The sequence below is a fragment of the Rhamphochromis longiceps genome, linkage group LG14, assembly GCF_057381845.1.
Source record: "Rhamphochromis longiceps isolate RC_006_pf linkage group LG14, R_longiceps_female_GT1.1, whole genome shotgun sequence".
Lineage (NCBI taxonomy): Eukaryota > Metazoa > Chordata > Actinopteri > Cichliformes > Cichlidae > Rhamphochromis > Rhamphochromis longiceps.
In genome coordinates, this window is record NC_140570.1 from 11,142,019 (window position 1) to 11,160,542 (window position 18,524).

Consider the following 18,524-nt stretch of genomic DNA (forward strand, 5'->3'; position numbering starts at 1 on the left):
TGATGACAGTGATTGATCACAGCCTCTGGGATGCTATGAGCAATAGTTATTTTTATTTAAAAGCTCTTAAGGAGGCATAGAATACACGCACACACACACACACACACACACACACACACACACACACACACACACACACACACACACATATATCTATACAAACACACATTTGTAGTCCTCCTGTGAAACTGGTCATTCACCAGCAAAGCAGTTGTACTAGTCATTTGTTCTCCTTTCCATGTTAGCAGCTAGGTGTATTTGCGGGGACTGGAACAAACCTGCAAGGCTTTCAACCCAATGATTGGGGTTCAAGTTTAGTACAAGACCATATTAAGGCACCAAAACTATTTGTTTGGGAGAAGGACTATAAAGATCTTCTTAAGGTCATCCAACACAAATTAGAAAGACATACATTACATCATGAGGATGATGTCCGTCTTTCAATATATTGAAAAATATTTTTCACTTATGTTTAATGAAGCTGTTCACACCAAATTGGACCACTGCACTTGTTAACAAGTGTGCTTGCAGCTCAAAATACACACTAGTACTTAATGATATGCAAATAGTAAAATGATACTATTTTACCTCAGACACACAGCTAGATGCTGTTCTGGGGCAATCAGCTCTCTGAAATGATTTCTCTGCCTCTTCAGATATAGGCCCAAATCTGCCAACAAGAGCTCAATCTGCCCCCCTGACATCCTGAAATATGTACTAAAGCAGCCGTGATATAGCTTCGAGTCGTGGATCTAACCTTGAAATTCTCCCCGTTGCTGTTTTCTTGTGAGAATAGGATGAACCCAGAATCTGTGTTTCTTCCTTTTCTTTAGCAGCATCAGGAAGAATTTATCATCACTTTATTTTCCCTTAATTTTTTGGAGGATGATTTTTTTTTTTTTTTGCAAAATTGCAGTGCATTCAGTGTGTACGCGTTACATGACAAGTTTGGATCAGCAAAATGTGGAATTTTGAGTTGTTTTTCTGTGCTGCGTCACGTGCGTAATGGCATTCATTACCACTACAGGATAGTTAATCCTAAAAGCCAACTTTGATTTAAAATGATATGTTTGCGAAGATGATTTATGGCATTACTCTAAACCGTCTTTTAAAAGGAACGATACTCAGACTGCACAGTTGTGTGCATATCAAGCCAGACACACACACACACACACACACACACACACACACACACACACACACACACACACACACACACACACACACACACACACACACACACACAGAACCCAGCTAGGGGACTTGCTGACATAATCAATAAGCAGAGGGGAGCATAGTGGATGCACAGCCTTGTCTAGCCAGGCCTCCCTTGTGTGACATGACCAACATACCAGATAGAATCTGTCCACAAATCTACAATGCACCCTTGCTTTGTTGCTTTAATTCTATTTTTCTGTGCTGTATCCTCTGTTTACACATTTTTTCCCCTCTCGCCAGCTGTAACCCTCTCCCTCTTCCGCTGTTTCTCTATCTTGTTTTGTTTCCACCTAAAAGACAAACCTTGCTTTCTGTCTTCTCCATTTCAGTGGATGTTTTTACTCATCATCGCGAGCCACCACCACCCTCCACCCTCTGCATCTGCATTTTTCCCAACTGCTCCGTATCCCTCCATTCATATTGAATGTATGTGTGCAAGTGTGCTGTATGGGTTTAGCTATTAATTAATCCCACAGTGTGTGGACCTCTGTGGTTCTGGGAGTGGGGTGCAAATACTCCCATAAGAAGCCTTAAGGGGTAAGGAAGCTGCAAGCTAACAGCTCAAACATTTTAATCACAAAGCAGCAACTGATGTAATATACTAAACCACAGTGTGCACGTGTGTGTTAGCATGTATGTAAATACACAGGTATAGTATGCTGAGACAGAAACTGCAGAAAGTGCAAGCAGATAATAAGAGTGTGCATTACAATTATGCACAACACGCTTTTTGGAAGATAATGAGTACACACACACACACACACACACACACACACACACACACACACACACACACACACACACACACACACACACGAAGGCTTACACTCCAAGAGGTGGATTTATTTCCCCTTACAAAATAAATCCACCTCTGGGGGTGCTTCTCTAGTCAGTAGAAACTGTATATCTCTGGCTGCTTGACAGTAGATCAAACTCTGGCCCATTAAGAACACCTTCAGCCACTGGTTTCTAGTGTGTGTTTGTGTGTGTGTGTGTGTGTGTGTGTGTGAATGAGAGTGAGGGAAAAACAGAGAGAGAGACAGAAAGAAAAAGAGAGAGAGCACATGGTGCAGCCCACAGCCAACTCAGTCTAAATGGCTCCTTAGAGAATCACTAAAGCGGAACAATCGATTTCAACAATGGATGGCTTAAAGAATGAAAAAAAGGACCATGGTGTCCTTTCCTCTAACTTCAGTGATTTCCTTGTAAACTATTAACTGATTCCCTTACTAAAGGGGAAGATAATGAGCGAGGCGTCCTATTGGAGCAGTAATGGCTTCTCAAGAAGCACTGCCTTACTGCTACGTTTTCACCAGCCACCGTGACAATGACTGGATTAATCTTTGATACCCAATTAAAGTAGTTAGATGAAGTGAATCGTGAGCTCAGATGCTTACATGTAATTAGAATACACATTCTTAGTTATGTCTCTTGATTTTCAGACGAATTGAGAGCCTTTAAAGTCATACCAACAAACGTGTGAAAATGCTGCACATCAGAGGAGGACTCTGGATGTGTGGGGTGTAATCCAAATTAAATTCCAATTAAGCTTTTGTACCAGTGTTCAAGCTTTCTCTGGCATCACAAGCCTTCGTTGTAAGAGTAGATGTAGTGCAGTTGCATCACTGCCATGTCGCCATCTGGCGTCTTGATAAAATGTGCTGAGGTTTCTCATTTGTGTCGAGCTTTCACACCTGAAGGGAAGCCCATACCGACGGAACTAAAATACTGTCACGGCTTACGATGGTCTGGTTAGCCACCACCATCTGTCTCTTTTATGTAGAGTGCTTAACAAAATTAATTAGATCACCACCCAATGTAAGGTTTATGCCACAGTTGCCTAAATTTACGGGATTGGTAATGACCAAAATCATTTTTTATGTTTCTTTAATGGTTAATTAGTGTTATCCATGAATGTTTAAATTCACTGTTTTACAGAAAAGCAGAAAAAAGAGTAAAGGAGTTACACAATTATACTTATTTTCTTGGATTTCTGAGCTTCATTAGTTTGGGACTTGTCTGTGAAGTCCAGCATGCCAACTCAAATTTTGAGTATAAAAACGTGAATTTGGATTCTTATTTGCCTAATAAATAACAATATAACCTTTGATTTTAATAAAATGTGTCTTTTATGAAAGGTGGTCTGTTAAGCACTTTTCCCCAATTCTTCGACTACCACATCCATGATGCCACACTATCAGCTTTGAGCAGAATACAGGATAAGGTTGATGCTTTTTTCTTTCCTGTAATCTACACTGAACAAAAATATAAACGCACACTTTTTCATGAGCTGTACTTAAAGATCTGAAACATTTTCTACATACACAAAGGACCCATTACTATCAAATATTGTTCACAAATCTGTCTAAATCTGTGTTGGTGAGAACTTCTCCTTTGCTGAGATAATCCATTCCACCTCACTGGTGTGGCATGTCAAGGTGCTGATTAGACAGCATGAATATCTCACAGGTGTGCCTTAGACTGCCCACAATAAAAGGCAATATATGCAGTTTGATCACACAGCACAATGCTACACATGTCGCAAAACCAGTCAGTATCTGGTGTGGCCACCCTTTGTCTTACGCAGTGCAACACATCTCCATTGCATAGAGCTGATCAGGTTGTTGATTGTGGGCTGTGGAATGCTGGTCCACTCCTCTTCAATACTTGTGCAAAGTTGCTGAATATTGGCAGGAACTGGAACATGCTGTCATATACGGCAAGCCGAGCATCCCAAACATGCTCAATGGGTGACATGTCTGCTGCCATGCAAGAACTGGGATGTTTTCAGCTTCCAGGAATTATGTATAGATTCTTGCAATATGAGGCCGTGCGTTATAAGGCTGTAACATGAGGTTATGGTCATGGATAAATGGCACAACAATGGTCCTCAGGATCTCAACACGGTATCTCTGTGCATTCAAAATGCCAACAATAAAATGCACTTGTGTTCATTGTCCATAACCCACCATGGGCCACTCAATCCACAACGTTGATGTCAGCAAACCACACGACACGACACAAGCTGTCTGCCATCTGCCCTGAACAGTAAAAACATCTGTCAACGTGCCAGACACCATCGAATGTGAGCATTTCCCCACTCAAGTTGGTTACGACAACAAACTGCAGTCAGGTCCAGACCCCGAGTAGGATGCCGAGCATGCAGATGAACCTCCCTGACACGGTTTCTGACAGTCTTTGCAGAAATTCTTTGGTTATGCAAACCGATTGTTGCTGCAGCTGTCCGGGTGGCTGGTCTCCACCTGGTCGACCATCCTGGAGGTGAACATGCTGATGTGGAGATCCTGGGCTGGTGTGGTTACACGTGGTCTGCGATTGTGAGGCCGGTTGGATGTACAGCCAAATTCTCTAAAATGCCTTTGAAGACAGCTTATGGCAGAGAAATGAACATTCATTTCACAGGCAACAGTTCTGGTAGACATTCCTGCAGTCAGCATGCCAACTGCACGCTCCCTCAAAAGCTGCGACATGTGTAGCATTGTGCTGTGTGATCAAACTGCATATTTCAGAGTGGCCTTTTATTGTGGGCAGTCTAAGGCACACCTGTGAGATATTCATGCTGTCTAATCAGCACCTTGACATGCCACACCTGTGAGGTGGGATTATCTCGGCAAAGGAGAAGTTCTCACCAACACAGATTTAGACAGATTTGTGAACAATATTTGATAGTAATGGGTCCTTTGTGTATGTAGAAAATGTTTCAGATCTTTAAGTTCAGCTCATGAAAAATGGGAGCAACTTTGGACTCCTCTCATGCACAAGGTCACTCCTGGTAAATTATATAGTTATTTCTGCTTGGTCAAGCAATTTGGATTTTAATCTCATGGCTGTTATCTCAAAATCCACTTTATAAAGTATATAGCGAGCCAGCCAGCAGAACACATCTTCCTCGTTTGCAGATGTTCTTCAGTGAACAGGCTTGGATCACCTCACAGGCAATAACAGTGCAGGATTAAGGGAGGACAGGGTAGATAATTCTATTATAATATGACCACAGGGAAAAAATAAAATAAACAAACTCATGACAAAACGTGTCAGAATGTCAACAGTCAGCTCAATGCCTCTGCCTCCTTCGCCTCCTCCCTTCACCATAACAGACCTCATTACGGAGTACTTTGGAGATTGTCTAAGAGGCCGCTGCTTAAGATGAAAGAACAATTAGTGTCAGAAAGCATCACTCTGTGCAGTCTCTGACACTCCACGAGGGCTATTATCACATCGGTTTACTGTGAATGGATGTACAACGAAGATCTGGTCCTGTAAACATTGTTGAGGCACACAAAAGGAGCACGGCATGGGGTGTCGTTCTCACCTGTCCCTGTTTGGGAGTCTTTGTGATGACTGGATCGATAAGCATGCTTTTGTTTGCATATGATTTCCCTCCATGTTATTAAGCTTAAAACGATGATCAAAATGAAGTCTGTGTACACAGGAATGTATGAGGGGAAAACGTCTTTGAAGTGTACTTGCCACACACAATCTGCAGCCCGCCTTCTACTTTCAAACATGGTCACATTTTTGAGGAGTAAGTCAAACCCTCCAAATACAGGACGCGAGGAAGTGCACTAACACTAACAGGCCCATTAAACATTAACAGTACTTGTATTGATTTGAAAGGGTAACTGTGTAAAAGTTTCTACAGCAGAGTCTCAGGGGAAGCAAGAAGATCAGGAATTCGATGGCTACCGTTGGTTCTGGTGATCATTAGTGCTAATAAACTGGAGACATCACAGCATGCCCTTTCTTGAATTCACATTTCATTTGATAGCCATTTTTGGGGGGATATACTACCTTTCAGGCCACTGAAGATAATTTAGACAGTTTATTTAGAGGAATCTTCTTTTTAATCAATTCAATTTCAGCAGTAAAGAATGATGAATTATACAAGAAAAAGAGAAGATGTTTTAAACTCTGTGGATGATCATTTGGCATTCTGTTTGTTGCCTTTCCGTGTTTTGCCATGCTGAGTTTCTCTTCATGCAGGAGAGCAGATGGATCAAAAGGTTTTTCACTGAAAGGCCAGCGCAGACCTGCAATAGATGTGTAAGTGGAGCATTGTGTGAGAACTGCCTGTGACATACTGTCAAGTCTACCTCCAGTCCCAAAGGTCTAGTATGTAAATGATTGCTGGAGGTGCTTTTCTTGTAGTAGCTGTAATTAGGATCATTTCTGACCAAGGTAGCCAACATTTCAACATGTGGTAAATGAGAAAGAGTTACTTTAGGTGAAGGCTTTATCTCCTATGTCGTGTCCAGAATAAAACGGCATGGCATTTTGGCTTGCCAGTTTTTTTCTGTCATGTTTTGCTTTTCTTTTCCTCAGGGTTTGTGCAAATTCCCTGTTCTCTGCAGTCCTTGTCAGTGCCACGTCTACTGCTGACCTGATGTGTACCAGGGGAAGCCATGTGTTTTCTGTGATACACAAGTTTCAGCATGTGCTGAGACCTAGAGTCTTTCAAGCCCTCTATTACTTGCAGGCAAGTACAAATCTCTGTTGCAATAGCAAGGCCACGATCACTCACTAACTTTCTACATGCAAGCAGGGGCAATCCCCCATCAGCCACACCAGCTGTACTAATAAAAGACTTTAAAATCAGCTGAATCTGATTGGCTGTTCTGGTCTCCAATCAGCTCGAAATGACGAAATGCAATATCCCAGAATCCCTTTCGTCCAAAACTCAAATGAGGCAGTGGTGGAGGAACACAGAGTGGCGGAGTTTGAAATATTACTCTTTCTGGGTCACAAAATAAACTTTTAAGATATTTTCATGTGAGAATGTTGCTGTGTGAACTTCTAATACCTGCTCGATTCATCAAGACATCACATATTTGCATAAGTGTTCTAACGTTTTTGGAGATTCTTTCGGATTCTGGGATATTGCATTTCGTCATTTCGAGCTGATTGGAGACCAGAACAGCCAAGCAGATTTTTTTGCATCCAAGTCTGTGATTGGCTGGTTTTGTGGCACAAATATAACGGTGTAGAGAAAGAGTTGTGCGCGCACGGACAGAAATGTTGAGAGCGCGAGCAAAATACATTGTGAGCGAGCGCAAATGCAAAAACTGAGCGAGGGGGCTGCTATTGTGTGTGTGTGGATAATAGCAAACACTGAAATAAATTTTTTGCACTCAGGAATTAATTTTGTTCACCCAAATTGAGCTTTTCTTCGCTCAAAGTAAATTTGTCCTCAAATTGCAACACTTGCACCTGCAAACTTTTTTCTACGTGCGCTCAGAATAGTGGCACAAAAATAACGCCATAGAACAGCTGACTGACATGAGCCTAATGACAGGACAGGGGAAGTGAAACTAAATACAATGAACAAAGAACACACGACTCCTTCAAAGTAAAACAGGAAACACTGAAACTAGACATGACAACACAAGCTTAACAGACCTAACATGTGATGAACGATACAAGAACCCAAACACAAACCAAGGAAACAATAAATAATGACTGCCTTTAACCTCAACTAAAAGCTAAATAAGAATGAGACATGAACTAATCACAAATCTAAAATGAGACAAATACAAAATGTACTCAGAGCGCTGGGTCACAGACCCAGCCTGTGACAGAGTAAATGTAGAGATTGCCAATTGAAATCAAGAACCAAAATAATGGGTATAATAAAGTCAAGTCAAGTCAAGTCAAGTTTATTTATAGAGCACATTTAAAAACAACCAAGGCTGACCAAAGTGCTGTACAGTAAATACAGATAAAAATACAATAGAACACAATTTCGTAAAACACCTCGCTGATCAAATAAAAAATAAATAAACAAATAAATTAAACCTTTCTAAAAGCCAATGAAAAGAGGTGAGTTTTAAGAGCAGTTTTAAAAGTTTCTAGGCTTTTGGAGAATCTGACGTGAGGAGGTAAACTGTTCCACAGTCTGGGTGCAGCCACAGCAAACGCCCTCTCTCCCTTTGTCTTTAATTTATACCTGGGAACATCTAAAAGCATCAGATCGGCTGACCTCAAAGATCTCCTGGGGCGATAAGTACTAAGGAGTTCTGACAGGTAAGAAGGTGCAGTGCCATTTAAAACCTTAAAAGCCAGCAGTAAGATTTTAAAATCAATCCTAAAAGCAACTGGGAGCCAGTGGAGAGAGCAGAGAACCGGAGTGATGTGGTCTCTTTTTTTTGAACCGGTCAACAGGCGAGCGGCAGCGTTCTGCACCAGTTGAAGGCGATGTAGACAGGAACGATCTAGGCCAGCATAGAGGGAATTACAGTAGTCCAGCCGTGAAGTAATAAAAGCATGGACCACTCTTTCTAGATCGTTCCTGCAAAGGTAAGACTTGACTTTGGCTAAAATCCGTAAATGATAAAAAGATCCCTTAACTACAGAGCTGATTTGTTTATCAAGTTTAAAAGCATTGTCAAAAATAACTCCAAGACTCTTAATGGAAGAAGTGCAATCGGAGGTTAGGGGTCCCAAAAAGTCAAGAGAGAAGTTGGGATCTTTAGGAAGCCCAAACACAATGACTTCAGTTTTGCTTTCATTAAGGTGTAAGAAGTTAAGAGTCATCCAAGTCTTAATGTCAGATAAACATAAAGACACGATCAGACAACAAGGTGTATGGCTGTCCGATGTCATATATGTGCATCTTCTTCTTCTCCTGTTCCTTTTAAGGCTCACCACAGTGAATCATCCTCCTCCATCGCACCCTCTCTCTTGTATTGCATATCCCTGTCATATCAACTCTATATGCAAGTTAATGTGATATATAAGTCAAATCAGAGAACACTTTAGATGCACTTGAGCAGCTCTATATATACATAGTATATATCTTTTACTACTGTGTGTTTCTGTGCGTATTTACCATGTTTAGCTACAACTGCAGTGGTTTCATCAAGCTGAAGGATCGCTTCCTGCTTTCATCCGTTTGGTTTGGAGCCCAATAAAAATGTTCTTAGAGAAATGCCCGCAGGCCTGTTAGAAAGCTGTTGATAGTAACTACCCACAGTGCAACAATGCAGCAAGATGTTTGAGCACATGAGCATAAACTAAATTTAAAAAAGCAGGAATCTTAAATCACTTCTGCCAGTAAGAGTCCTCGGATGGGGTAGATGTTTGCTTAGTTGACAGACAATGGAACAATGCATCTATTTTACACATGAGGCTATCATATTTCTTTACCTCTGAATCATTACATGCCATTCTATCAAGTTCATCGCTGGCTTTCTAATTTTTTTCCTGTAGTCTCAACAAGAAGCCTTAGGCATCTCTGCGTAATCATCGATACAGTAGTGAAATCACACATGCGACTGCAAATGGAGTAGGCGCCCATCCACAGTGCTGAGTAGGAAGGGCTGACATTGACGTCTGCAGCTGTCTTAGATTTCATTTGATGTGTTGATAGCCAATAGCAACAGCAGCACATTCTTTCTGCTGATACAGTAGTGTCTGTATACCAAAACAAAAGCAACACTGTTTCTGCAGCTAGCAGAAGAAATTAGGCGGCGGCGTCTTTCAAGTATACAACACTGAGCAAAATAATAGCTTCTTTCACAGCCCGGGGAATGTGTTTTGTAAAGACTCAACTGAGTGGATGTCATCCAGTAGAACAAAGATGGACATTGATAAAGCCATTGTCCCTGCTTCCTGTGAAGAGGAGAAAAGAAACGCTCTACTGTGTAGCCCAGAGAGAAAAAACTATTGTTCTGTGTCTTTATATTAAGTGCATTGTGATTAGGTTTGTTTGTATGTGAGTATTTATCTACAATTGAGACAAAAAGGAGAAGAAATAATTACATGCATGCTTAAAAGAAACCGATAACTCCTTATTCCTGTCCAAAATCTCCCGTTGAATCAATTCCCTCACAGTCTCCTTACTTTATTAGTGCTGAACTGATTTATAACCACTCGAATGACTAGGAGAATAATGCTGACGTGATAACTGTAACTGTAAAACCCAGTAAAGCCTTTGACTTAGATTATGTTATTACAGTGTTCATGTGCAACCTTGAAAAACTGACTTTCACTTCCATTTTTACAGTTTCCAGCACTAAAATGAAAGGAAAGAAGCTCTTATTAATATATATATTTTTAATTATTACTTTTGATAAAACATTTATCCTGATGACAGCCTTGTGCCTAAAATTACAAAAGTTCCTACCTTGAGGGATGATGGCATCTTGTTAACCTTCGGTGCACATTTTAATCACAACACAAACGGAGCCGTGAGCTCAAAGTGAATAAACAAGGATGTGAGGACATAACAGTTTGATAACTGTGATATTCTGTTTGATCATATTATTTGGGACTAGGCTGATTAAAGGCTTATCTGTTTTTCCACATTATGTTTGGAGTCAAAATTATCATGGGGTTTACTGATGATCTCTTTTAAGAATATGCTATAAACTGCAAAGCTAATCAAATTCTAACCCGAAGTCAACTTCCAACTTGTATGCTCATTATAGTCAATTCACAATTTGCATCGTTTAGTTTAAGAGTGAAGAAAGCCTTTCAGTTCTCTGTTTTTGTGCATCGGTTTCTACTTCAAACAGAGGCATTCTTTGTGTCTTTTGGGCCTCTTAGCTCTGGCCCCTCTTCAACACACACCCAGCGAATGAGCCACTGCTATTCCTCCCTAGCCTTGCGCAGGGAGGACATTGCACTCCTTGCATATTAATTGGCTCATTCATCCTGCAACGAAGCTTCCACAGTAAAGCCAACAATTAGTCCCTTCCTTTCCCTGCTCCTCCCCCTCGCCTTCCCAGAGGAGAGGAACCCTAGCCTGGTTCGAGCAACCTATAATAAGCCGGCCACTAATTATGGAGCAGAACCCTGCGCTGACAGCAGAGGCTAAAGACTCAAAGTGTTGGGTGTGTGGAGTTAGAGAGATTATTTTCAAGGTTGGCACTGACAGGCAGCAATTTCATCTTTGCACTCCTGCCATCTAAACTGCTTGCCTCTTAAGTTATTCACTCAAATATTGAGAATGACACTCAAGGTTGAGAATGGAGCTATCATTCAGCAGTAATATAATAGAGGGGACTTGGCTGGGGACTGTAGATTGAGGCATCAGTTGGGTGACTGCTTTGAGAGGTAGAGGAGATTATTGTTGTTTTTCTTGGTTAGGAGCCATCTTCCTCTCAGCAGCAAGTGGAGGTAAGAACAGAGAACCAATGATACAGCTGCAATAAATTTGATTTAACACATACCCAGATTTTCCCTCGGTGATATGACCTTTTATTTCACAGCTGGGACAAGAGACTTTAATGACTTGGGTAGAGGCCAGCATGGCACTAAGATGGGCAGGCAGTAGGACTGTGTGGCACCACTTAGCCTCCGTCAGTAATGGCTTAAACACCTCCTTCCCTCTGCTCCATCACAGTGGTACAGCTCTGCCATCCCTCATGCTGTCCGTTTCTGTCTCAGCCTCTCTCTCTCACACAGAAAACACAAACACACAACAGACCGAAGGTCCACAGCAGACTGAAAAGGCGGGCGCAGAGAGGAGGAGAATAGGGCGAAAGGGTAAGTGGAGAGAAAATAGAGAGGTACATTTATAGAGAGGGAGGACATTGAGGGTGCCATCAAAGAAGTTGAAAGTCTTGTGAAAAGAGGCAAAGACTGAAAAGGAACTCATGGCCCCACGTGAGCTTGACTCGCCGTATCTTTCCACTGAGGAAGGAGACAAACAACTATTCTTGTCCGAGGGAATGCCTTGGCCAAATGGCACGAGGTGGATTGAAACATTGACTCATCATAACAGCTCAGGGATAATGCCTGCGCCAGTGAAAACATCCCTGTCAAATGTTCACTAGCAAAAATAATTAAGAAAAAAGTTGTCCCTTTAATGACTGAGTCCTTCAGCTTTCTTATCTCCACCAGCAGCTGGTCTGGACTAGGTTTCGCTCATGTGTCCATGCTGTTCACAGGCAGCGCCATTTTTATGTTATTTTGTGTAATATTCACACTGGCATAAAAGGCTTCCTAAATATTAGGCAGGAAAATAAGCATCCACTGGGCTCATATTGTGAAGAGACTCCAGTCAGCTTAGAAGAGGGTAAGATCTGTCACTTTGAAGGACAAGCTCCAGCCACACACTGCTGTCTCTCAACATTTGCTCTGAGAACATTCACTGTTCATAACTTTTTCCTTTATCCTTTTTTTAATGCAACTAGACTCCTAAAATTTATTCTGCCTTTCTCTTCCTCTACTTCTTTATCTGTATGTAATCAAAAACTAAGTCACATGACTGCACTTCTCAGGCAAAGTCAACAGTGAGTCAAAAGCAGCAATGGTGAAAAAGCTAAATAAATCAAAGAAGCACTGGAACCTGGCAACCTGGCTGGGAGTACGTACAAAGAAAAGAACTTTGATGGACTTGATGTTTAACTCTATGTGTGTTATGATTGTATTACGGTTGCTAAAATCCACCTTTACAAACCTTCATCTCTGCTCTGTATTTGGTTATCAGATATAATGCCTGTTGTGTGCTGGTGACAGAGATATAATTCCAATTAGTTAGTTAGGTCAGCGTATGAAATGACCCCAATGCAATAGCCAATCAGCTAGCCAGATTTTGGTCTACTTCAGCTAATAATAGAACTGTCTAATCAATAATAGCCTCACTGAGTGTTACTGAGCTCCTCACACAGATACATAGGCAAACACGCACATACACAAAATATCTCTCTTCCTCATTGTCCTAATTCAGAAGCCTGCAGGTCAGCAATTTGTCTCTCATCATAGATGCCTGGTATAATATCCAGAAAGCCCTGTTTTAGTCATAATAACAAAGTGAACAGTCAATACGGTGCCTTACACGTGCAACTGGTACTTCACTTCAGACATTTCCAATCTCCCCCATATTAGCTAACAGTAAACAGCCACACACACACACACTGAGGGAAGTCAGTTCTCTGGTATTCTTGTCCTTAATGAGCCTGGGAGAAAATCAGGAGAGACAGCATAAAGCACATCAGCGCAGGCCAGGAAACAAGTCCAGGGATCTGCCACTTTAATGCCTTGCCAATGAAGTCTCATCTCGTCTTTATTACCTGTCATAAGGCTCCAGTGTTCATGCATGTGTTCAGTTTAATTAAACCTAATCCACATGGAAAGAAAATAACAACAACCAGGTACGCTGACTGCGTTATTTTTTCAACCCTCTCTGGGTTTGCATGCTCAACAAGGGCACTGCAGTAATTAATTGGAGCCTGGAGGTTGGAAGGTCCAAGCCTATCGCATCAGGTCAATACGGCGGCAAGGGCCATGGCTGTCCTGTAATAAGCTGACATAGTTAGGGCCGTAATTGGCTGGCGCAGTCGAGCGACAAGGGCAGGCAGGATGAAAGCGCTGACCGTGGAAAATTAGAGAGGATGGTTTAAGATTGATCACCGAAAACCTCTCCACCAGGCTCCTTCGCTCATAATAACTCACAAGGATTATAGAGCGGCAGGCAGACTAATCTGAGAAAAGGAGTATAATTGCAGAGGCCATATCTCAGAGAGTGTTAGCTTTTTAAGCCTAGTCATCCTTTTGTGAAAGATGATGCCTTGTTAAAAAAAATTAAAAAAGCAGTAGACAAAGAACAAAGAAAAGTTCATCTTGCAGAACTGCTAATTTATCCCTTTGTCCAACAGTCTCTTGGATACTTATACGCTAACTGGATGTCTCTCCGAGTATTGTCCTTGATAGGAGAGTGCTCAGTGAATATAGCTTCAATCATTCCCGGGCTCAACGAGGCAGGTAAAAAAGATGTCAGGAGCCATGGTGACTGCGGTAAATGAAGACATAAAGCTGAGCGCGCTCCATCACAGGACTCTGCCGGGATGACAGTATTGACAGTCACGACTGTTTGCTGTTTAGCCTAATTGCAATACTGATTTCCATATAAACAAGCCACAAATTGTTACTGATGTTGTGTTAAGTCAGAGCACATGGACTAGCAGTGAAATCCAGATTGCTCTCAGTGAGCTAAGGGGATGAGGAAAAGTCCTAATTAGAGAGAAAGGGACATGAGGATGGTTGAATGGTGGTTGGGGGAGTGACTGCAGGATGCGCAAATTTCAGAAGGAAGGGTAGATGGAACCTAACACTAATCTATGTCTTGTTTTTCTTGCTTCCCAAAGCTAGCAATGGTTGGCTGTGCCATGCTTGAACACATGCACACAGCTGATGTGGAACTCAATTCATTTGAAGAGCTGCCAAAACACATATATTCATTTTGCTTTCTCACCAACGTGACAAATGAAATGCTCCGAAGAGCCAAGAATATGCCCTCCAAATACAAGTAATTAGCAGTTTTTACTGGCTGAAAAGATCTGAAATAATACACTATATGCAAAAGTTAGAAACACACATTGCTATAATACATACTTGCATTTTAAGGACCATTTCCCATAACCACCTGCAGTCACACATCATCATGAGGACAGATGACATTCATGCCAAGGCACTGGTTGACATATAAAATTCATGATCTGAAGAGATATAAAGACTTTGCGACATACACCTTGACAAATAGTTGGAACCCCTGGTATACTGGGTGCAGCATATATTTTCCAAGACTGTGACAAATATAGATAGAGATATAGAGATCCAGATATACTGCTGCAAAGGTTACCAGTACGGCAGCGCGAATCCTCCAACACTTTGTTTTTCCACTAATAGCTCTATTTTTCTCTTGCCATATATCAAATTAATTTAGTGCCTGATATGCAGTCCCAGGCTATTCTGATTTAAATAACTAATGAACCGTTTCTCGCTGCCAAGCAGGAGCATCTGCTCCAAAAGACGCAGAGTCAATTTTCATAAATTTGAAACACCCTCTAGGGAATCAGAGAGAGTCAGAGAGGAACTAGAAGGAATGTGGGGGATTGGTACAAACAAGGTTAATCTTTACATGAATGCATAGCTTTATACAGATGTTGTGCCATAGTATAACCCAACACTAAGTATAGGCCAATTGTTTTGCATGTGATAAGTTTTGGTGTATTTTTTCATTAGTCTGCACTATGTACTTAAAACATGGTGTGTTAAATCCAACACACTACGCAAGTACCAGAAATGAGTTTCACAGCATTTGACCACAGCAGTTGTTGTGCGAGCAGACATATTTTCAGAATATCTGTATTAAATGGGACTCTCTGCAGGCTAGCACAAACACCGTCAGTGTTGCTGGTACATATTCTTTGGCTAATGGTGGAAAACTGGTTAATGGTCCTATCTTTTTTGCTACTTACCCAATGCTGCGACCACTGAGGACGTACAGCATTCTGCACTCTCTTTTTAGGATTATGAGTACTCATAGTGCACATTTCATAGCCATACTCGTCAGTGTTAATGCACTTATACATTCAAAGGAGTGAGTCGTACATATGTACTGTATCCTGTGCTATTTTGAGGCGTTAGTCTAAATCCATGCAACTGCACACGTGATTATAATGATGGAAACATCAGGGATTACTCCTACATATCTCCTATTTGTTGTCTGCAACATGACATATAGCCTGGAGTTGATAAGAATGACAAACACACATACATATATATGTGTGTGTGTGTCTTTGTCATGTCTTCATTCATCAAGTCATAATTTGGTAAAAACAAAACAAAATAACAACAAAATGCCAGCTTATAAGAAAAAAACTAAAACATATTTTTTTCAAATTTCCTGAAAAATAAAGCAATTCCAGATGCAGGTATGTTTGTACTGGCATGCCACTGATCACTGAATAGCAGAAAATTGGATAAAAAAATTAGCCACCAAGTGGTGCAAAGCCACGTGAAGCTACATTAATTCATGGCGACAAAGCAAACATATAAATATATCGCAACATCCTGAAATACCGAACATAAATTAAGTTATTAGTTTAGCTGTTCTCTCTTTGGATGCCTGTGTTGAAGGTTACATTGATGTTGCAATTATCATCTTTGCTTTTTCACGCACTGCCAATCACTACTGTTGCTCCCAAATCAAACCAGCTTCTTTGCCTTTGCAGTGCCTGTAAGACAATTGTCAGCAGATGAATGTCGACACAGAACATTTTTAAAGTTGCTCACATTAAAAATTTACAGCATTACAGACATCGCAGTGAACGATGAAATTAATTCCAACTATTTTTTTCTTTTGCTCATTTGTTGTTGTTGTTGTTTTAAAATAAATCTTAGGTTGACTTCTATTAATTAGACATGAGCAATTAATTAAAGATATGTTTGCAAGATAATACGTTTTAAAGACATATTACCTGCCAAAAAGCTTTAGAAAAGTCTTTGCCAGCAGTTTTAAAGAGTGACTCAGCAGATAGATGGCAAATACATCACATCCAGTCACTGGAAAAACTAAACCGTACATGTTTCTTTAATGACCCCTATTTGTAGACTTACATATAAAGTCAACAGTTCATTTTCACTGTTTCATTCATAGCTTGTTGGTTTATCGCTGGGAAAATACAAGGGTTGAAGATGAGTTACAACGATATACCATATAAAACAACATTAGCTGCAATTTTCTTCGTTACCAGGGTGACATATTCTTCAGTGCGCAAATTGCACGCATTAAAAGTCATTTAATTTTAAAATGTGAGCAGATCATAAAAAGGATGGCTGAAAGTGTTCCTCATCTAAACCTGATCTGCACTTAACTAACACACTGTTGCAATCCCTGATTTGAATCCTTATTCCTCTGCTGACTATTTTAAACTGCTGGCCAGATGTGCAAACAAGGCAGACAAATAAACCGCTACCTTGAAAAAGTTCCATCTCACAGAGCAGTATAACTGTGGCCTGAGGTTAGACATTTTAACATGACTCCACAATCTGCTGCACGCACGGTGCATTAGCGAAAAGCACATCATGGCACATTACAGGAGTGCATGTTATGAAGCAATAAAATGTGGATCAATAACTTCACATTTCCCCCTATACACAAGAAAAATACAAGGGCATGCAGCACAGAGGACAGAAAGCATGGACGCCAAACAAACTGCTGGCTTTACTAGTGGGCACACAAATGGTTACAAAGTAAAGAGACTTTAAATGTGTTAACTCTGGATTTTTGTTTTAAACACACAAAGCCCCATTTATGGCTCGCTGTTGTGACAGGTTCAGCAGAACTTTTCAGTTTTGACAGTGAAAAGAGTGGATATCAAATCAGACAGCGTGGCAGAAATGATAAGGAAAGTGAAAAAAAAAAACCCACACCATCCTCTCTCTGTCATCACAAACTCTGATACTTCTAACGTCTGTTCAGCCGCCTAAGTCAGTGTCAGAACATCTTAAGACTTTATCATAACTTGACCCTGATACTTGGATTCAGTGTATTTCTATATCCACATGCACAAATACAACTTTCACACTGCGCAGGGAAATGCCACATTTCTTTTTTCAAAGTTGAACAGTTAAACCTAAAAGCCAATGAAGGATGTGTATATGTGATTGTGTATGTGCGAGAATGTACCCAATCAGCTCAATGAAGCCAAGATATTGAAATGACACCATTAGATGTGTCGCAAACCAATTTATCTTCCATCTCCCGCAAGTCGTTTCATTACGGCAGTCACCCTCAGAGTTCGCACACACTTCACGAACCACTCACGTCTCCATTGATTAGATGTGTTGCATCTTGAGTAGTGAATCATTTTCTTGGGACACCGAACAAAATAAATATATCAAACACAGAGTAGTCGGAGAAGCCCCTAAAAATGAGAAGGAGAATGTGCTTACTGCATATAAAGGTGAATTTATGTCTTCAGAAGCATAATGAGGATAAAATCAGTAACTGAAGTAGCTGCAAGCCTGTTTGCAATACTAATACAAGGCCAGTGTGACACATGCTTCACATACTAAGCAGATATTTAAGTTAAGAATATTTAACAACCAGTTTTTTTTGCAAAGGTATCATTACTTAGCTTACAAGAACAACTTGGCAGCATTTTCTTGAAATCCTCTGTTGATTTTTCTTCATAGTAATTATGAAAGTGACAGTTATACATTGTTCGACGCTGCCAATTACAGCTTTGCTGAACTGAGTGAAATAAAGAAGGACATGAAGCTAAAAACTTCTTCCAGAATGATCGTTTTTCTCATGCCTTTCTTTCTCTGTAAACCATAATCCACCTGAGATAAGACTTGAGTGGTTCAGTGGAGCAGTACACATGCAGTAAGATGGCAAAATTAGTGTTTTAACACCTGTGCTTATCTTTGGAGGAAGACGGGAAGCATTATGCTGTAGCTTTTCTTTTTTCTTTCTTTGCAAATCTTCCATTTCTTCTCTCCCCATACATTCTCTGAAACACTGATCTCCAGCAAGATATTCGCATATTGTTTCT

The 18,524-nt window shown here is 40.7% G+C and overlaps 1 protein-coding gene and 1 pseudogene across 2 annotated transcripts in view; one reads left to right on the plus strand and one right to left on the minus strand.

Annotated features, from left to right (window-relative positions):
* Positions 1-18,524, minus strand: part of lsamp (limbic system associated membrane protein) — a 245,977-nt gene that overhangs the window by 183,005 nt on the left and 44,448 nt on the right. The window lies entirely within an intron of this gene.
* On the plus strand, positions 3,861-4,504 carry LOC146653699 (uncharacterized; annotated as a pseudogene).